This window comes from Tupaia chinensis, unplaced genomic scaffold, assembly GCF_000334495.1.
Source record: "Tupaia chinensis unplaced genomic scaffold, TupChi_1.0 Scaffold139668_1, whole genome shotgun sequence".
Lineage (NCBI taxonomy): Eukaryota > Metazoa > Chordata > Mammalia > Scandentia > Tupaiidae > Tupaia > Tupaia belangeri.
Window position 1 is genome coordinate 74,652 of NW_006199549.1, and position 18,623 is coordinate 93,274.

The 18,623-nt window shown below is 40.9% G+C and overlaps 3 pseudogenes; 2 read left to right on the forward strand and 1 right to left on the reverse strand.

Annotated features, from left to right (window-relative positions):
- Positions 1 to 4,080: 4,080 nt before the first annotated feature.
- On the reverse strand, positions 4,081 to 6,840 carry LOC102491248 (prothymosin alpha-like; annotated as a pseudogene).
- Positions 6,841 to 6,852: 12 nt separating this feature from the next.
- Positions 6,853 to 7,852, forward strand: LOC102491678 (quinone oxidoreductase-like; annotated as a pseudogene).
- Positions 7,853 to 11,883: 4,031 nt separating this feature from the next.
- On the forward strand, positions 11,884 to 15,039 carry LOC102492096 (U3 small nucleolar RNA-associated protein 4 homolog; annotated as a pseudogene).
- The last annotated feature ends 3,584 nt before the right edge of the window (positions 15,040 to 18,623 follow it).

Genomic DNA, 18,623 nt, shown 5'->3' on the forward strand with positions numbered 1-18,623 from the left:
TAGCCAAACTCTCCAAGACAATAGATAAGACATGAAATTATAACTGGCAAGAGAGGGACCAGCAGTTAGTGTAATGACTATGTGGCTGGACTCCCATGTAGTCGACCACAGTTCGAGTCCTGGATCCGGTGGCTTAAACTCACGCAGGGCGCATGTGCATACGTGCCCAAGATCCTGAGAGGAGAATGGAGGTAAAGGGATTGCGGCATGGCTATCCCACCTGTAGGGTGATTTCTCACTTTCTTTCTCTCTGTCTCTGTCTTCCTGGTGGATGCACATGCCCTATAGCAAAAACCTCTTAAAAAAAAAAAAAAACTGTCAAGAGAGAAACAAGAAGTGACTTACTAAGATCATCCCATCAGGCTAAAATCGGACCTATCAACAGAAACAATGCAAGGAAAGAATGGGAAGAAGTTTTGAAAGTTTTAAGAGAGACACAATTTCAACCAAGATTACTATATCCTGCAAGATTATCCTTCATATGGAAAGAAAAGATTAAAACCTATTCAGACAAACAAAACCTGACAGAATTTGCCAACACCAGACCAGCTCTTCATGAAACTCTGAAGAGTGTACTGCTCCAGAAAAACTAAAGAATGAAGAGCCAGAAATAAAGGAATAAAAGACAAACAAGAAAACTGCCAACTTAAATATCAGGACAAGTTCAGAAATATCGATAATAACATTGAATGCGAATGGATTAAATTCTCTTATAAAGAGACACAGACTGGCTGAATGGGTTAAAAATAAAAGAAACTCTCTATGTTTTGCCTACAGGAAACCCACTTCATGGATTAAGACAAACATAGTCTAAAAGTGAAGAGTTGGAAAAAGGATTTCCATGCAAATGGGAACCAAAAAAGAGCTGGAGTTCCAATTCTAATTTCTGACAAAATAGCCTTTAAAACCAATACTGTTCAAAGAGACAAAGAAGGACACTATATTATACTAAAAGGGTCAGTTAATCAAGAAGATATAACTCATAAATATCTATACACCTAACACAGGAGCACCCAAATACATGAAGGAAAGACTGTTAGATCTAAAAGGAGACATAGACTACAACACGCTAATTGTTGGAGACTTCAACATTCCACTATCCCCTATGGATAGGTCATCTAGACAAAAAATAGTTAAAGAGATAAAGGATCTAAATGATACCATAAATCAAATGGACTTAACAGACATATATAGAACTTTGCATCTAAAAACCACAAGATACACTTTTTTCTCGTCCCCACATGAAAATTTTTTGAATATTGACCACATTATAGGACATAAGGCAAGCCTCTACAGATTCAAAGGCATAGAAACTATATCCAGCATCTTCTCTGACCATGATGGAATTAGACTCAATTTTAATTTCAAGAAAAACCCTCAGAAATACACAAATACATGGAAACTAAATAACCTACTCCTGAATGACTTCACCACTACTGAAGAAATAAAGACTGAAATCAAAAGATTCCTGGAAGCCAATGACAAAAAGGATACGAGTTTCCATAATGTTTGGGACACTGCTAAAGCAGTCATAAGAGGAAAATTCATAGCAATTAGTGCACATAAGAAGACAGAAAGAAGGCAAATTAGTAAAAATACAAATGCTTTTAAGCACACAATTTATCTTCTGCTGTCCTGTAACAACATCTCACTTTCCTTCTGCTCACCACTATGGAAGTCATTATCTGCAACCACAAATTTCATTCCTGCGTCCAGAAATGTCATTCCAAGGATGTTATATATATGGGATCACAAATTACCGAATACTTTGTGATTGGACTTTCCAACTCACATCGTTTTCTGGAGAGTCATTCAAATAGTCATGTAATTTTTCAACTTTGCACCTGCTGAGTAATCTTGCAAGGTGTGGATACACTATCCTGTCAGAGCATTCACAGAGTCAACCATATCAATGATTTAAATTTTGGATGATTTTGAAAAAGCCATAGTAACCAGTTTTGTACACTGTGTATGTCTATGTGTAATAGTAATGCTTCTCATTACTCTAGAAACATTGTAGCAGAGAGCATCTGGGTGACAGGGTAGCTGTAAGTTTAGATTGTGTGTGTGTGTGTGCTTTATTTTTCAATTTCATGTTCTTTTATACATTCAATTATATTATTTAGCTTACAAAGTGAATATTTCAACAGGTGAACATTTCTCCCTAGTCCAGTTGATAAAACTATAAAATATCTTTAACAGATAATACCACATTTCTTTGTCCCATTAATGCTTTGCCTCTCTATTTTTCTTCTAAATGTCCTTCCTTAGACCCTACTCTTTCACACACAATATCTAATATTCACATCCATTTACTGTGCTTCTATATCTTTTAGTCAATCAGTTTCAGTCATAGAATGTGGACACTTGTACAGAAAGACAGAGAGAGACAGAGAGACAGAAAGTGAGAAATCACCCCCCTGGGGGGGGTGGCCATGCCACAATACCTTCTCCTCCATTCTCCTCACAGAGACTTGGGCACACACACACCTGTGCCTGGCATGAGGTTAAGCCACCGGGTCCGGGACTCAAACTGTGGTCTACTACATGAGAGTCCAGTGACATAGCCATTATGCCAACTGCTGGTCCCTGTAAGTTTAGTTTTATTAGAAACTACTTAGCTGGTTCCAGCTGGTGGTATCATGATTAAAGCTGCTAGATTTCACACGACTGGATTAATGGTTCAAGTCCCAGTCTCAGCATCTTGAAAAACATGCCAAACACAGGTATGTGCATGCCCATAACTCTGAAAGGAGGAGAAATGGAGAAGGGACTGTGGTGTGATCATGCCCATGTGGGTTATTTCTTGCTTTCCCTCTCTGTCTCTACCTCTGGTGAGCACATTCACTCTCTGGCTAATTAAAAACAGAAAGAAACTGCCTAACTGTTCTCCAAAAGGGCTATATCTGCATTCTCATCATCAATGGATGAGTGATCATTTCCTCAGTTTCTTTCCTGAATTGACTTTATTTCATTTTTAAACTTTAACAAATTTGATAGGGATATATTGGTATCTCATTGCTTTAATGTACATTTCATAAATGGCTAAATGATAAATAAAGAATATTAAATATAGATGCTTATTTGACATCTGTGCCTTATCTCTGGTAAAATGTCTGCTCATAGCTTTATCCTCTTCTCTCAAGTCTATTTTTTTGTTTTCTGGTAAATCTGGAAGTTCTGTTTATATTCTGGATACTAATCTTGACTAGATCGAGTTTTCTTTTGGTGAATTTAGGAGTTCTGTTTATATTCTGGATGGTAGCCTTTATTAGGTAGAAGATCTTTTTCCTCCAGAAAGAATGAACTTGAGGGGCCAGCAGGTAGTTTGTTGGTTAAGGCACTGGACTCCCACATGGCTTACTTTGGTTTGAGTTCTTTTTTTTTCTTCCAAAATAAAATTCTGGTTTATTGATGGAAAACATTGTTTCACACATACATCAAACAGGTAAAAAAAAAAAAAAATAGCAGTTTCCTAGACAAAATAGGAAAAAAAAAAAACCCTTTTATGTTTGGTCTTTTTAACCATCTCATACAAACCAACTACTTACAGTACAGCTAAGTACATACACGAAAAAAGTCACTGGAATGCTCAGAATAAGATTGTTTTGTTGTTGCTGTTTTCACCTTTTTTACAAGGTATTTTTTTCTCTTTTGAGAATATAGTGAACAGGGTCATGCCACAAGTAAAGCTGAAGTAGGACAGAGGATGCTCCGAAGGCTGATTTGGTAATCTAAGATAACTAAAAATGGCTGACCCCTAACCATATGTATGAACATATAAAATGTAAATAAAGAATACAAATTTTTCTTTTTAAAGTACTTTTAAGAAAAAAAGGAGGGCATTGGAAGTTTTGGTTCTTTTTTCCTCCCTTCTTGCAAATTCATGTTGTGGTTTTGATTGGGTGGTGGAGAGTGTGTGTCATCTGCGGGTGGCACTGGCCGTGGTGGGCAGGTGGGCGGGCCTCTCTACTCGAAGGTGACCACGATTAGATTCTGAGATGGGAATTGGAGGGTGAATAAGTCACGGTGGCCTTTTTATTTTTTTTTTTAAAGTTTAACTTTTCCTCTTTTTGCTGTCTAGTCATCCTCATTGGTCTTCTGCTTTTTGGCATTAACAGAGTGGTCCTTGTCATCCTCAGCTCCCTGTTTGCCCCTAGCTGCCTCAGCCTCCTCATCTTCATCTCCATCCTCTTCTTCACTTCACTGTTGCATTCTTCCTCCTCTTCCTCCTCCTCCCTGCCTTTTTCTTCTTCTTCTTTGTCTACATCATAATCAGCCTCCTGTTCCCTGTTTTTCTCATAAGCATTCCCATTAGTGGAGGCATCTCTTCCATTCTCTGGCTCCTCCACAACTTCCTTCTTCTCTTTTAAGTCCTTGGTGGTAATCTTGGAGCTAATGTCCATGGCTGCATCTGACACGATGGGGCACACAGGTGTTCTGATGTAATGGATATAAAAGAAAGCTGTGATTTGAGTTCTTGAGCTGGTGGCTTGAAAATCACACTGGGTGTATATGTGTGTGCCCATAATCCTCAGAAGAGAATGGAGATGGAATTTTGGCTTTACCATCACCTCTAGTGGGCAATTTCTCACTTCCCCAGTCTCTCTCTGGTAAGTGAACATGCTCTATTGCAAAACCTTAAAAAATAAAATAAAATAAGAATTAATTTGCAAACACTTTATTTCATTCCATTGTTTGCCTTTGCATTATTCAATTTATATGTTACCAATAAAGATAAATTTTATCTCGAAAACATCAAGGTAAATTCAAGCTGCCTTTATCACTGTAAATGATAAGAATGTGTAGAATCCTATGTACCCTGCATTATGGTGTGTTATTGGCCCTTTGACATAAAAGTGGGCTCTCCTAGGGTAGAAATTGAGAAGAAGCCCAGTCCAGATCTAAACTAGGAGATGATGGATACCAAAGTGGCCTCCTGGGTTCTCTTCTGTCTCATCTCAAAATCTGGTGAGCTAGACAGCATGTGTGGAGCAATGTCTTCACATAAAACATTTCTTATAAATTTAAAATTTTTGTTAGACTGAAAGAGCCATTTCCCTATTTCTATAATTTTCTACTAATGTATTATACAAATTTATCTAAGTAGTTAGAATTTTGTATCCTGAGAGGATGGTAGAAACTGTGTGTAACATGTATAATAATTATTGGTCAAATGAGTACACATATTGGACAATTACCATATATTTGGATGGAATTAGAGTTAGAAAAATGAGTAAAATATAATACTTACCTTCAAGGAACAAACATACTATTTGGAAATTTATTGACAACTATTCTGTATCTGTAAGTGCTTAGCACCAAGCAAATAATGAAAGGGTACCCCTTAACTACTATTTCATGAATAATTTTTATTGTTTGAGTGGAGGACACAGGCACAGTGGAGAGACACTTAATCCAGCCTGTGAAGTGGAGAGAAAGTGAATTTTCTAAAGGAAGAATGATGGATTCTGAAGTGTGTAGGGCAAATCTTAAGAGACTTGGCACTGAGAACACAGCAGGAGAAATTGAAGGAAAAAATTTTAGAACCGAGTATGAGCCGTTTTGTGACATCTCTCCTGTCTCTGGGAATAATGGGGGAAGTCTATAATTTACAGGCCACTAGGGGCTAGCAAGGTAACAGCACATGCTATCCACTTTAGTTGGTTGTCTGCAATATCAACCCTAATTAAAGTTTCAGCAGTGAAACTTTATTTTTGAAGATATTCTGTAGAGCACAAGGTACTTGGGATGTTAATTAGTGACAGTTAATACATAGGTCCTGTGGTAAAATAGTCTCTGAAAATGAAAATGCCCATTGGGAATCCCAAGCTGTGGAATTATGAAAATGTTTGGAATTCAAATATATTTAGAAATTACTATCAAATTATAGAGTCATATTCATATTTGTCTCTAAGGTATTTGAAGTCATAAATCATCTCAAGAGTATGAAATAAAACAATTAAATGCGAAGAAGATAAAAGAATTTATACTTAGTAAATTACAAGCAGAAATCTGTTCTTTCTGAGGCAAAGCCTCAGCCCCCTGCCCTTAGGTCCAGTTCCTGTCCAGGAATTTCCAACCCTGAACCCAAGGCTGCATCCTCACCTTCTAAGTCAATGGAAGCTGAGATGAAAATAAGAGTTTGATGGGCCTTATATAATGCCAAGTCATACCTCCAGGTACTGGCTGCAAAAGGGCTTTGGAGGCACCATGTTCTCTTACAAAGAAAACATCAGCACCCAGCATCAGCCCCTCATAGCTGTAGGCTTTTCCCTTGACTCATGTGAAACATTTAACTTGAGTAGTTAAAAGCAACCTAGCCTGCTGGATCCCAAACTATCCAGATAAGTCCACCTTAGAAATTTTAGGAGGTAAAATGAGCCAGGATGGCAGGGGATGGGGGTGATGGGCTCAGGCTAGTCCCCACACACAAGACTCATTTCTTCAAGGTTCTGCCCACACAAGGGAGAGACAATAAGCTCATGATCACTGGGGACCAACAAGGTAACAGCACATTACCCACTTTAGTTGGTTGTCTTATTGCCTCTCACCCCTTCTATAGGCCACACCCACATGGCCACACCCATACTCTGGGAGGCCTTCCCATTTTCTCCTACTTTCCTGCCTATTCAGATGCAGTTCAACAAGATCTTCTCCTCAGGAATGAAATACATTTTCAGGTCCTACTGGTGGTCTCCCATATTGCAATGTCCAGTGCACCTGGGGTCCAGGGGTCACTGTGAATGTCATGGCCCTTAACTCACACTGCCTTTCTGCAGAAATTTCCATGTTGGAACCTGATTGACATTGCTTTTTGGTTACTTCAGTAGAGCCCATATCTAGATTGCCATGGTGACTGGACAGAAGCTGATGAGAGCTATTAGAGCTTTTAAATTTGGTGGACCAGAAAAGCTGAAACTCCAGTCAGATGTTGCAGTAGCAATTCCAAAAGACCATCAGGTTCTAATCAAAGTGCATGCATGTGGTGTAAACCCAGTGGAGATGTATATTTGCTCTGGTACTTACAACAGGAAACCAGTCTTACCCTATACTCCTGGCTCAGATGTGACTGGGTTAATAGAAACTGTTGGAGATAATGTATCTGCTTTTAAAAAAGGTGATAGAGTTTTTACTAACAACATGATCTCTGGGAGCTATGCAGAGTATGCTCTTGCGAGATGGACGTATGGTTTTCCTTTGCAAGTCAAATTTCCTTTGCAACTTCCTGAAAAGCTGGACTTTAAGTAAGGAGCTGCCATTGGTGTCCCATATTTTACTGCTTATCAAGCTCTGTTACACAGGCTGGAGAAAGTATTCTGGTTCACGGGGCTAGTGGAGGAGTTGTAATAGCCACATGTCAGATTGCTAGAATTTATGGTTTAAGTTTTGGGCCCAGCCGGTACTAAGGAAGGATGAAGGACTGTTTTGCAAAATGGAGCCCATGAAGTGTTTAATCACAGAGAAGTTAATTATATTGATACAATTAAGAAATCCATTGGTGAAAAAGGAATTGATGTAATTATTAAAATGCTAACTAATGTAAATCTTAGTAATGATTTGAATCTTTGTCACATGGAGGATGAGTAATAGTTGTTGGCAGCAGAGGTCCTATTGAAATAAACCCACCAGACACCATGACAAAGGAGTCCAGTATAATTGGAGTTACTCTCTTTGCATCAACCAAAGAGGAATTTGAGGAATGTGCTTCAACCCTTGAAGCTGGAATGGAATTGGCTGGTTGAAACCTATAGTAGGTTCTCAGTTTCCATTGGAGAAGGTGGCCCAAGCTCATGAAAATACTATTCACAGCAGTGGAGCTACTGGAAAAATGATTCCTCTCTTAAGATGATTAATAAATTTTCTTTGCAAGTCGAAGTTTTTTTTAAGAATTATTTATCTAATTTTATTTATTCATTCATTCATTTTAACTTGACCAGAGAGAGACACAGAGAGAAAGAGACAGAGGAAAAGTGAGAAAGCAAGCCACCAGGTTCAGGACTCAAACCGTGGTCGACCATGTGGGAGTGTCCAGCGCCTTAACCACCATGCAAGTTGAAGTTTTTTAACCCCACCGTTTTACTTACACTGTCTTTCCTTTAATTAACATTCATTTTGTTGAGTAACTTTCTTATATTAGAAAACAAGATTTTTCTTTGGAGTGAGCAGAGGCAGTGGAGCAAAACATAGTTGGCAATATTTTTTATACTTTTACTGTCAAATCAAGGAGTTGTTATAGAAGAAAATAGCATGTTATTGGGTTCATTTGACTTTGTGAGTCTTTCCAGGAATTCCTAACTGCTGTCTGGTTAATTCCATATCTTTGTCAACACAGGGTAATCCAAATTAGACTGTTCAATTTCCAATGAATTTGAAGCCTACTTATCTTTATAAAGACTCTGACGTCTCTAATTAGCCCATAACTGCATTTTATTCTAAAGATTTTTCTGGACTAAAAAAACTCCTTTTCTAAACTAATGTCATCTGGATCTATAAATTTCTTGAAGGGCAAGAATAAATGATGTCTAGAGACACTACAAAATAAAAAACAAATTTCCATGTTGCCCTGAGATCCTCCTGGGATGCTGCACTAATGGTTCCAGGACGTTTCTAGTTCAAGTCACACAGTTTGGTTTTGTCTAGGACTTTACCCATTGTCCACATGAATGCTACATGTATCTGTTTCCTCCTCAAAACCCTCATCATCGTGCATCCCACCTCATGCTGGGCCAACTTATTAGTTAATGCGCAATCTCTCTGCACCCCTGGGCTCACCATTCAAGGACAGCCCTTGGACCCAGTGCCTTCAGTGATGCTGGAACTCCTGACTCTGCTCTTAAGAGCCTATCATTCTCTGCCCAAGGTTAAGCCTGTTATCAAGAGGCCACCCTTTGGTAATAACTGCCCAGAGATGCCTCTGAGATGATTAGTTCTGGGGAAGTGACTGGCCCTGTCCTGCAGCACCAAGTGTCCTGTATTAACCCCATCCCACAGGCTGTCCTGTCAGAGTATGTTCATATTCCCTGGATGCAATATGTGCTCTTCCTGGACATGGCATCTTTCTTTCATCCCAGGGTATGTCAGGGTAGGAGGAGGGTGAGAAGAGAGAAAAGGGTAATTGGGTAAGAAACAAAGACACTGAGAGAGAGAAGAGCTGGGAACAAACAGAAAAGGTGATATAGACAATGAGGTAGGTGAGAACAATGGACTTGGAAAGACAAGTGAAAGTTAACTAGGACAGAAACAGAGGGAGAAATAAAAACAGACACAGAGGGATTGGCAGAAAAGAGAGATAACGAATTTCCTTTGCAAGGATGAATGACCTTGACTCACAGGGACATTTGGGGTAACAGGGCAGATCACAAGTGCAATAAATCCTTCTCCAATTTTCAAATTATCTTTCCTTTTAAATTTATTGAGTGAGATTCACACAGAGGTCTCAAAGGTTTTGACTCAGGCTTGGCAGTTTTAGACTATTCCCATATTCACTTGTTAAGCATGTATGTGTACCATATATGCATGCTGGTTTGTCTGTTAAGATAAATACATATATAATATTAATGCACAAAACCTAGTTAAACTAATTATTCTGACCCTCCACATTTTTTTTTTTTACATATAGTCTGGTAACTTAATGGTCTGGGGTTGAGACTCTTCAACTCAGAACAAGACCTCCTCCAATTCCTCTTGTCTTTCTCTGCAGATGTTGAAGGCAGGGCTGCGCTGACATGGCACTTTGTTGTAACAGAGACCATCTTTCATAATGAATAAAATGTCCAGAGTTATTTCTGCAGTCAACACTGTCTCATATTATTCATTGTCAATAATTAGACTTTCTCAATTTTATACTTCATATATATTTAATATGATTCTCTGGAAAAGAGGTATTAAACATTTAAGAGGAGCCTGTAGGAGGCATGGTGGTTAAGGAGTTGGACTCTCACATGGCTGACTATTCTTTGAGTCCTGAACCTGGCAGCTTGTTCCCCCTCTCTCTCTCTCTTGCTCACTCGCTTGAGTGCATGTGTCCTATAGCAAATTTAAAAATAATAAAATTAAACAATTCTTTAAAAAGTAAAAAAAAAAAAAATTTGAGATCCATGTGATCAAAATTGTGTACAAGAAGTCTCTCCTGCTCAGGGTATGAATTATAGTCTAAACTCTTGAAGTGCTAGTTTTGCTCTGATGATCTCATGCTCTCTCTTCTCCATCAGACCTGATACATACTAAGGCACAAGCCTGAGGAAGGGAGAGCCAGGACTGTTTAAACATAGAACAAAGAGTCTACAGTGAGGAGGGCACATGGCTCTGGAAAGAAGATTGGAGATCCAATCTCCAATTAGAGGATAGGAACCTCATGAATAAGACAGAGGAGAGATTTGGGCCTCCCTTTCCTGGTGGCTCTGAGTTCAGCAGATAGTGGCAGAGTCTCTGGGTTCAATGCCTGGAAGGACACTCAGCCCACCCACAGACCCAGGGCTGACTCTGGGGCTTGGGGCTCACTTGGTTGAAAGGTGTTCCACAGAAAGTATAGAGATGTCTCACCTACTGATCTCTGTGTGAGAGTGTGTGTCTTGAGCCAGGACAATTAGGAAAGGAGAGTCATAATAAAGAGAGGAGGAACAAAATGGACCAGGCAAAGGGAAAACAGGCCTCATAAACAGAAAACCAGTTTTACAACATCCTACCCCTTCAGAGGAGAGAAAGAGAACAAAGTAAAAAACAGGAGCAAGGCAGACTGACTGCTCTAATTATGAACCCTTAAACTATATATGTAAAGGGACCAGCAGATGGCATAATGGTTACATTGCTGGACTCCCACCTAGTTGATCTTAGTTCAAGTCCTAGACCCAGTGGCGTTAAAAAAAAAAAACAAAAAAAACAAAAAAACACTCACATCAGGCATGTGTACATCTGTGCCCAAAATCTTGAGAGGAAACTGGAGGAGAAGTGATTGCAGTGTGGCCCCTGGGGGGGTGGGGTTCACTTTCTGTCTCTTGTGAGCCCACATGCCCTATAGTAAAAACTCTTAAATATATATTGTGTGTATATATATATATATATATATATATATATATATATATATATACACACACACACACGTATATATATATATATATATATATATATATATATATATATATATATATATATATATATATATATATATATATATGTATACACACACACACACGTATATGTGTGTGTGGTTGTGTGTGTAAAGTCGAAGACATACACAATTGTGCAACTGGATACATGAAGAACACCAGATTCTACCCCTATATATGTATAAAAGTAGCCCATTTCTAGATAAAGGAGCTCTTGAGCTGCATTTCTTAAGCCTGCTTCTACCCCTGCAGAGTGTACTATCACCAAATACATCTGCTTGCTCTTTCACTCTACTTGTGTTTTGCATTCAGATCTTTGAGACACCAAGAATTGAATTTGGATTCTTCTTAGATGATGTACTCTCTCCGGTGACATAGCTATTGTGGTGAGCAAGCCAGCAGGTAAACCTCTGCTCTGTTCCTCAACCTTTTTGTCATTTTCATATTCATTTCCATGGAGTCTCCTGGTACAGTGGGACAACTGAGGAAGGATTGATAGCTCTTGGTATGGGCAACTCATACAGAGCTAGAAACTGCCTCTAGCATGACCTGTTAGGTCTGTAAGCCTCTAGCAGTGAGAGTTACTCCTTTTCTTTCCATCTCTCCACCCGTAATTCCACTGGATGTCCTGATCAACATGAATTATCCAGGGTCAAACTGATGATTCTTGGCATGGGCACCTGCTGTATAGGACTGAAAGTTCCTCTGGCTTAATCATCAAAGCCTTAAGCCCTTAGAACTGACAGCCCCTTCTTTTTTCTATACTGCTTCATTTATGGCCATCTTTCACACACACTATGTTCCATCAGGAATCCGCTGTGTGGCTTACAATAATCAAACAGATTGGCTGTTTTACGAACAGATGGCAGTGTGGAAATTTATAACTTGTCAGCAAACTACTTTCAGGAGAAATTTTTCCCAGGTCATGAGTCTCGGCTACTGAAGCGCTGTGTTGGGCAGAAGGACAACAACTGTTTAGTGCTGGGCTCAATGGAGAGATCATCAAATATGACTGACAAGTACTCTCTCGATGCCTTTGGAGGACCTATTTGGAGCATGATTACCAGCCCCAGTGGTTCTCAACTTTTGGTTGGTTGTGAAGATGGATCTGTGAAACTATTTCAGATCACCCCAGACAAAATCCAGTTTGAAAGAAATTTTGATCTGCAGAAAAGTCGCATCCTGAGTCTCGGCTGGCATCCCTCTGGTACCCACATTGCAGCTGGCTCCATAGACTACATAAGTGTGTTTGATGTCAAATCAGGAAACACTGTTCATAAGATAATGGGGGATAGGCAGTATGTGGATGTGTCTAAGCAGAAGTGTATCGTGTGAGGTGTGGTCTTCCTCTCCAACAGCACCGTCTTAAGTGTGGACTCAGCTGGGAAAGTGCAATTCTGGGACTCCATTACTGGAACTCTAGTGAAGAATCACCTCGTCGTGAATGCTGACATGCAGTCTATTGCTGTAGCCGATCAAGAAGACGGTTTTGTGGTGGGCACAGCCGAGGGCACAGTATTCCATTTTCAGCTGGTCTCTGTGACTTCCAGCAGCAATGAGAAGCAGTGGGTGCGGACCAAGCCGTTCCAGCATCACACTCACGACGTGCGAGCTGTGGCCCACAGCCCCACAGCACTGATATCTGGAGGTGGGTTCTGCTCCCAGCAAGGTTGCTGCTTTACACTCCCAGCTCTGGCTCTTTCCACGCAGGACTTCTAATTCTGTACCTGATCTCCCCTCACCCTTGCCCTAGGTACTGATACCCACTTAGTCATTCGTCCTCTCATGGAGAAGGTGGAGGTAAAAAATTATGATGCTGCTCTCCGAAAAATCACCTTTCCCCACGTAAGTATCACGCCCTTCCCCCGTGTAAGTATCACCCTCCTACCCGTTGCCACCCCCTCATTTCTCATCACCCCGTCCCTCTGTCCCCCAGGGCACTGGTCACAGCTCAAACTTTGTGGACAAATTGGTAGAACTTTTTGTGGCTACCTTCTTCATTCTTCCGTGTTTCCAAAGCTAGCCTCTTATGAAGACTTCTATGGAGGCAAGAGATTTGTAGCAGCACCCATAGTTTAATTTCTGAGGAAATTTATCTTCTAAATAGTCACTTCTTATGGGAAGTTTGTTAGTTAATTGATGTGTTTGTTTTTAAGAATGGACTTCTTTATCTGGTGAGTGTAGGAAAATCCAGACTTTGAGTATTCCTGTCTAGGGTTAGGGAAGCTTCTTCCCAGGCTTGCAGCCCTTTCATCTATAACCTGCTCCCATTTTCAGCTGGTCTCTGTGACTTCCAGCAGCAAAGAGAAGCAGTGGTGTGGACCAAGCCGTTCCAGCCTCACACTCATGACATGAGAGCTGTGGCCCACAGCCCGACAGCATTGATATCTGTAGGTACTGACACCCACTTAGTCATTCGTCCTCTCATGGACAAGGTGGAGGTAAAAAATTATGATGTTGCTCTCTGAAAAATCAACTTTTCCCACCGACGACTCATTTCCTGTTCTAAAAAGAAACAGCTTCTCCTCTTCCAGTTTGCACATCATCTCGAACTTTGGCGATTGGTATCCACAGCTGCAATAGGCAAAAAATGGGGATACCCTTCCGCTCTCTAAAAATGCAGATCATTTATTGCGCCTCAAGACAAAGGGTCCTGAGAACATTATTTGTAGCTGTGTCTCCCCATGTGGAAGTTGGATAGCCTATTCTACAGCATCTCAATTTTTCCTCTACCAATTGAATTATGAACGTGACAACATAAGCCTCCGAAGGGTTTCCAAAATGCCAGCCTTCCTTTGCCCTGCCCTTCAGATTTTGTTTTCTGAAGATTCAACAAAGCTCTTTGTGGCACCAAATCAAGGTTCTCTACATATCAGTCAGCTGTCGGAAGGAAGCTTCAAGCACCTCCATACTTTCCAGCCTCGGTCAGGGACAGTGGAGGCCATGTGTCTTTTGGCAGTCAGTCCAGATGGAAGTTGGCTAGCTGCATCAGGGACCAGCGCTGGAGTCCATGCCTACAATGTGAAACACCTGAAGCTTCACTGCACGGTGCCTGCTTACAGCTTCCCTGTGACTGCTTTGGCCATCGCCCCCACTACCAACAATCTTGTCATTGCTCATTCTGACCAGCAGGTGTTTGAGTACAGCATCCCAGACAAACAGTATACAGAGTGGAGCCAGAGTATCCAGAAGCAAGGGTTTCACCACCTTTGGCTCCAAAGAGATACTCCCATCATGCACATCAGTTTTCATCCCAAGAGACCAATGCACATCCTTCTCCACAATGCCTACATGTTCTGCATCACTGACAAGTCGCTGCCTCTTCCAAATGACAAAACGTTATTCTATAATCCATTCCCTCCCATGAATGAATCAGATGTTGTCAGGAGGTGCACAGCTCATGCCTTTAAAATTTCTAAGATATATAAGCTTCTGCTCTTCATGGATCTTTTGGATCAACAAACACTTGCGGCAGTAGAATGGCCCCAGGATGATATCATCGCTCAGCTCCCACCTGTGCCCTTCCTTCAACTGTCTACTCTGTTTCTTTTCACAAATTATGACAATAAAACAGAATTATTCTTGAGGACTAGTCAGTATAAATGGTGTCTTCTAAAATAATGGACAATAATTTCCCTTCATTAAATGAGATGAATGGAAAAATAATAATATTAAAAAAATAAACCTCTTGCCCTCTGTTCCAAACCTTGTTTTGTCTACTTCAAAAGGGACAGGAGGAACAATCAACCCTTTCAGTTCATCTATTACTCAAAGTGGGTTCTACCCCCTCAAGGAAATAGCAGGACAAGAGGGCCCAATCAGAATCCAAGTCCCTTTTGCCATTACTGATAGCAACAGTACAGGGAAAAATAAAAATATGGAAAATACTCTGAGGACCCCAACAGATTTACTGATGGGTTTCACACAGTAACCCTGGTTTTTCACCACTCTTGGAGGGATGTACAGTTCATTCTAGCTGCCTGTTGTACTCCTTTTGAGGACCAAGATTTAGATCTACCTTGAAAAGAAGCAGATGCTGCATTTTTAGGACTCCACAAGAGAGACTGTATGTACAACTGACACTGATGGGATTATTATATTTCAATGAGGATAAATCAGAGGGCTAAATTCCTAGCTGTTTTGGCAGAAATGGGACATGAGATGAAATCAATAAATTATGACAACAAAATACAATCATAGAGGAAAAAAGATTAAAACACAGCTCAATCTGTGATTGTTTAGAAGAGGAATTTAGAAAATATACTAATCTGCACCCTACTTCTCCAGAGGAAGGTTTTCTTATTTTGATTTATCACTTTGCTTTTAAGAGATTTGTTGTTATAGGGCATGTGTGCTCACTGGAGAGACGAGACAGAGAAAGTAATAAACCACACTTCCTTTGGGGAGCATGGCCACACTACAATGATTTCTCTTCCATTTTCCTCTCAGGATTTTGAACACATACATGCATCCTGTGCATCTCAAGCCACCAAATCCAGGAGTTGAACTTTGCTCAGCCATGGGGGAGTCCAGTGCCTTAACCCCTGTGGCATCTACTGGCCTCAGGAAGAGCTCTTTTGGGGTAATACTTTATCAGTCAATCTGCTCCAAACATCAGCCAAAAATCCAAAAGCTACCCCAAGCCAATTAGTCTCTACTACTTGACATGACCTTGATAGTGTTTAATAATTGGGATCTTGAGGACAGAAAAAGAGAACATAAAAAAATTACAAGTCAGGTTTATGGTTGTCATAATTGGCAAAGTCTTTGATTCCCAAAGATCACTCAGGAGTTCACCCTAAACCAAAAGAATAACACAGATTTCTACTTCAAATGCAAGAAGACTGGACACTGGGTGAGAGACTACACCAGCTGCTCCTTGGGCCTTACTGTTGTTGCCACAAGATGAGGAACAATCCCTGGCATTGAAGAGTTGAGTGTCTACTCTCCTGATAAGGAAAATGGCCAGTCAATGCCCTCATGAGCCAAAGGAAAAAAATCAGTTACTGACTAGGCCTAAGGAAATTCTTAATGTCTCTGTCTGGAAAAGTCATAATAACCACAGAGGAACCCTGGGTAACTGAATGTCATCAATAAGTCAATTTTTTTTTTTAGGTAGAGGGACTTCCTTCCTTACTAGGAAAGTCCTCCTTGGGGATATAACCTCATAATCATGGGAATGAAGGTAATGGAAGGAAGAAATCTTGTGGGTGCAATAACTTCCAAAAGCAACTGAAACAGCTTGGCCCTGCCCACCCTCTCTGTTCTCCCAGACAGGAGTGCTGTGCATGGGCCCTGCCCAAGGCTCAGCATGACAAAAGTGAGCACCTAGCAGAGTGGCCCCACAGCTCCTAAAGACTGCACTCATGGATTCAGAGTAGGATCTACCTTCCTAGAGCAGAAAAAGGTCCAAAAGAGGTGGAGTGAGGGGTGCATATTTACAGTTTATGTTCCCAGGGTACCTCATCCCAGGGACTCAGGGAGGCCTTGTTCAGCTGCTGTCTGGGTGGAGTGCCCATACAGTCTTCCTTCAACATCCCCAACAACAGTAGCAGCCACTGGCACTTCCAGGAATCAGTGCACAGCAGTTCTACAGATGGCAGTGGCAGTAATAGGGACTAGCCTGTCAGAGGGGACCCCTTGGGTCATGCCTGGTGATTAACTCCTTAACAGCAAACCTATCATGGGGCATGTTTGGAGACCTTAAGTGCCCTGTGTGCTCAAAATTTGTACCCCCTGGATGACATGGATATGTGTCTTGTGATGTGTTTAACAAAACCAGTAATAACCTGCAATGAGGGTGTACTGAGTAAGGATGCTGGGAGGGTGCAATGTGACTTGAGGAACTGCAGTGAGGGATAGTGAAGCAGGACTGCCTTATCTGTTTATGTACCATAAAGGCTGCCTGGGTGAATGGTTAGAAGTAAATAGATCTTAACCTGAGCACTGCTCAGATTAATCATCAGAATCCTGTTCTATAGGTTTGCTTGTCTTTTTAAGATGCTTGAAAAACCAAGAGGACATAGGATGTATCTCTGGAAGGACAAAAATGCAGGCCTACTCAAGCCAGAAATCTGGTTGTGAGACTGGAAAATGAGATAGGCAGTCAGGGAGAAAAACAAAAATTCTGATAGAGGACAGTGACCATAGTGACCATGGAACTCAGTGCGTCAAACATAAATATGAAGACACACAGGAATTCTGAAAAGGTTGAACATCCCTTAATTGTCATCTAAACAGGTAATACTGATAAACATTCTGTATTAATACACAGATTTTTTTTGAGAGGTGTTCTTGCTATAGGGTGCATGCGCTCGCCAGACAGACAGAGAGAGACAGAGAGACAGAAAGCGAGAAATCACCCCCCGGGGGGATGGCCATGCTGCAATCCCTTCTCCTCCATTCTCCTCTCGTGATCTTGGGCACGCACGCACACGCGCCCGGCATGAGTTTAAGCCACCGGGTCCGGGACTCGAACCGTGGTCGACTACGTGGGAGTCCAGCGACATAGCCATTACACTAACTGCTGGTTCCTTAATACACAGATTTTGACAATGGCTTTTATTAAGTTCTCTAAAACTTCACAACTAATTTTGTTTCTTTTTCTTTTTTTTTTTTAAATTTAAGTCTCTATGTTTCCCAATGTAATATTTCTACATTAATGTAAATTGAAAGCCACACAATATACTTCTTTTAAATTAGCACTTTAAATGTTAATACAAGAGGAGCCAGCCAGCAGTTTGGACACCAGGCGAACTGAGGCTACAGGCCCAACCCTTCTGACTCTCCACACATCCCCACCGTTCTTCCTCCTTGGAACCCAGGCTGGTTGCCTGGGACTTTAAGGTGAACCCCCACTTCACCCCACCCGCAATCCAGATCGAGCCAGCCAGCAGTTCCAGACACCAGGCGGACTGAGGCTACAGACCCGACCAACCTGGTACTGTCATTCATTGTCTGATCCCATTCCACTAGCCTTTGGACTGTTTGAATTATGGTGATTTAAGTAGCACGCAGCGCGCGTGCCACACGATTTACTTTTTCTATTTTGTTTTTCTTTGCTCTTGGGGTGTTGCTTATTAGGGCAGTTGAAGGCTTACCACTCCTTAGAAACAACGAGGACTTTGGGCCATCCAGGGCTAGTGGCAACAGTTAATGGTAATTGTGAGGGATAGATAGGCCAACCATAAGATAAATCATCAATTTTCTAAGTCTGTACAACTTTTAAGAATCAGAGATACCTTAAATAAGTTAGGAAGAAACATATAGATTACCTGATGACTAGGAACAATCATAGAGGCTCAAGAAATATGAGCAACCAACAAAAGGCCTCTCCCTCAAGGGAAATCATCAAGCCTACATCACCCACAGTCAATACAATGGACATCGTGGACATGTCTGATAAGGAATTCAGAATATTTGTAGTGACCAAACTAACTGAGATGGAAGAGAAAAGAGACAAGGAGCTCCAGGAGATGAGGAAGTCCTTTAATGACTTGAAAGAAGAAATGGATA